The sequence below is a fragment of the Otolemur garnettii genome, unplaced genomic scaffold (genome assembly GCF_000181295.1).
Source record: "Otolemur garnettii isolate 467f Iridium unplaced genomic scaffold, OtoGar3 scaffold00013, whole genome shotgun sequence".
In the NCBI taxonomy this organism is placed as follows: Eukaryota; Metazoa; Chordata; class Mammalia; order Primates; family Galagidae; genus Otolemur; species Otolemur garnettii.
In genome coordinates this window covers 8,468,792-8,472,453 of record NW_003852408.1, presented here as the reverse complement: position 1 = coordinate 8,472,453, position 3,662 = coordinate 8,468,792, and positions in this window count along the sequence as shown.

Genomic DNA, 3,662 nt, shown 5'->3' with positions numbered 1-3,662 from the left:
CCCTTGATAGAGTGCCATGGCGTCAGACAGCTCACAGCAACCTCCAACTCCTGGGCTTATGTGATTCTCTTGCCTCAGCCTCCCGAGTAGCTGGGACTTACCATTTATTATATACTATACCATGTCTTCTGCCTTTTCAAATTTGAAGTCAGATACAAATTTACCCTGGCTGGAGAATTTCCAAGTAATTCTTTTTAGAAAGTTAGGTGGTGGCTAGCCCATAAACGTGTTTTGCCCTGTGAGGTAACCCACCATCTGTCTGGTATAGAACTCCCAGCAAGTGCTTTGTCTTCAGAAATTTGCCAGCAGTGGGTATCTGATGTTGCAAACGAGAACTCTGGTGTTGGTCTTGTTCTTTTTCACTTGTAGGATGTTTGTTGTATTTGTTAGTTTGGAAATATTTATTTTATCCTGACAAATCAAATGTATGTTTCCAATTTGTCTCAAATTTTTCAGTAATCCTGCCAAACCTTTATGAGGACATCTGAGTTGGCGTTCACGTCCTTCTCACACTTTGGGAGATTTGTGTGCTTGGTTGTGCCTCTCTTTCCCCTCTGCTTGATTGTTTCTTGGCACTCTTATTTCATGAACACAGGACCTCTCTGATCTATTCTTTACGTCCCACCTTTTCTTTTATAAATTCTATTTTTTGGTTGTTTTGCTCTGCACTCTGGAGAGTCCTTTACCCTTCAAAAAATCGTTTCATCTTTGGGCATGAATCCCATTCAATGCAATGCATTAAGAATTTTTCTGACAATATTTGTTCCATGAAGTCTTTCTTATTTTTGGAGTTAGTGCTTTTCCCTGACAATATTGATTTACTATTCCAGTGTCCTCGAAATCGGTGTGAATATACACATTTAAATATTATTAAATGGCTTTTGCTTTCAGCGTTAATTCTGTCTCACTGGGGCCATTTATCAACATTTTTACTTTGGCATCATATTTGCAAGTAGCCGATCCTGCTCAAGATCCATTGTTGTCTGGCCCTGTCCTCACCGCAGACGGTAGAGCCTAACTGTACTGTGTTGTAGAAGACATGAGCTCTGCCAGCATCCATGCCGGTGTGAGGGCAACAGGCCCGGGTTGGGTTTTACCACGGGCCAAGCATTATGTTGGGCAGCTTTATATCTTGGGATTTAGAGCTGATCTGTCCTTACCTTAGGACTGGTAGGGGTTATTCTAGTCTCACGTTGGCTGTAAGGAAATTATGTAATGACCTTTCCCCTGCACTCGCAGAGGGCAAATGTGTCAGTCACATCTGTATCATCTCAGATGATGTCTGCGGCAGCAGGGCTGTAGATGGTACCCCTCCCTAGCTTTCAATGGTGAGAGAGCATTTTTTCCACAGTGGTGAGAAGCCTGGGTGCAGAACTAAGGGAAGAAGATGAAGATGGCATGCTCTCAGTCTGCACTCTTGCTCATGTCAGCCTGATAGTTAACAATCAGATGTGAGAGGGCCCTAGGCATAATAATGCCCTCAGCATAATAATCTGTTTTATGCAAATAATCATAGTTTAGAAAGAGGATTACCTTGTTTTCTTTACTAGGCAATAATTATTTCCTATTCAAAGTTCACTGATACCAGTTAAATTGTTCTGCATATGAATGATACTAGAAGGAAACACCTCCTGGAATTTGTAGCTATAATGAAATGTTGCAAGGTGGTGTCTTTTTTTTTTTTTTTTTTTGGCCAGGGGCTGGGTTTGAACCCACCACCTCCAGTATATGGGGCCAGCGCCCCACCCCTTTGAGCCACAGGTGCCACCCAAGGTGGTGTCAATGATATAAAAAAATTTTTAATTTGCAAGAAAGAACTTTGTCTAAATAGTCCTATCTCATGGAAATATGTAAGAGCTGTATAAAGAACTACACTCTAGTTAGAGGCCTGATGCCATCTGACTTCCAAGATTTATCCTGATACTGACTCCCAAGATTTTTAGTAAATCCATAATAATCAAGACAGTACAATATAGGCCCTCAGGATAACGATCTCCAGTTCCATCCAAATTGCTGCAAAAGGCATTAATAAATCCTTTTTGATGGCTAAGTAGTACTCAATGGTATACATATACCACACTTTGTTAATCCACTCATGAATCGATGGGCCCTTGGGTTGATACCACATCTTTGCAATTGTGAATTGTCCCACCATAAATATTTGAGTGCATCTTTTTAATAAAAGGACTTCTTTTCCTTTGGATAGGTTGATTCCCAATGCTGGGATTGCTGGGTTGAGTGCTAAGTCTTTTTAGTTCTTTGAGAACTCTCCATACTGTTTCCTGTGGCGTTTGCACTAGTTTGTAGTTCCACCAACAGTGTCCAAGGGTTGCTTTCTGGCTGTATCCACACTACTCTATAGGCTTTGGACTTTCTGGTAAGTCATTCTAACAGGGGTAAGGTGACATCCCTTTGTGGTTTTAATTTGCATTCCCCTGTTGATCAGTGGTGCTGCTGAGCATTTCTTCCATGTGTTTATTAACCATTTATCTTCTTTTGGAAAAACTTCTATTCTTGTCTTGTGCCCACTTTTTTTACAGGGTTGGTTTTTTTCCTGCTGATTTAAGTTCTTTGTAGATTCTGGATATAAGTCCTTTACTGGATATATAGTCTGTGAATATAGGCCTAGGCAAAAATTTATGACTTAAACTATGCATCAGTCTGATGAGGGAATTAATTTTTTGAATCTCATTTTCATTTTCAAGAATGAGAAAGCTTTAAAAATAATTATTTTTCTATCCGGGCGCAGCAGCTCACGCCTGTAATCCTAGCACCCGGGGAGGCCGAGCCAGGTGGATTGCTTGAGCTTACGAGTTAGAGACCAGCCTAAGCAAGAGCAACACCCTGTACTTAAAAAAAATTAGGCATTGTGGAGAGCACCTTAGTTCCACCTACTTGGGAAACTTAGGCAAGATCACTTGAGCCCTAGACTTTGAGGTTGCTGTGAGCTATGATGCCACAATACTCTACCGAGGGTGACAAAGTAAGACTCTGTCTCAATAAAAAAATAAATAAAACAATTATTTTGCTTAATTATAAGGGTGGGCAAACTTAATAGGGGAATTTTTATTTTATTTTACTTTTTGTAGTTTTTGGCTGGGGTTGGGTTTGAACCTGCCACCTCTGGTACATGGGGCCAGTGCCCTATTCCTTGAGCCACAGGCACCACCAGGGGGGAATTTTTAAAATGTGATAAACATAGTTGTGTAGTCCCTTCCTGCTACACAAGAGAATATAGATCATTCCATTAAAGTTCCTTACTGAGAATGACCCAAAGCTTACGGTTGTGTAATGAGTCAGGCCTGTTAAGGGAGTCCCTGTGTCAAATTAAGTGGACGGTCATCAAACCAAAGACTCAACACTCACTGGAAACACTCTGTACTATGTGAGTGACATCAACAATAGCCAAAACTAGAGTTTACACCAGTGGTTCTCAACCTTCCTAATGCCTCCTAACGCCGCGACCCTTTAATACAGTTCCTCATGTTGTGGTGACCCCAACCATAAAATTATTTTCGTTGCTACTTCATAACTGTAATTTTGCTATTATGAATCGTCATGTAAATATCTGATATGCAGGATGTATTTTCATTATTATAAAGGGGTCACGGCTCGGCGCCTATAGCTCAACCGGCTAAGGCGCCAGCCATGTACACCTAAGG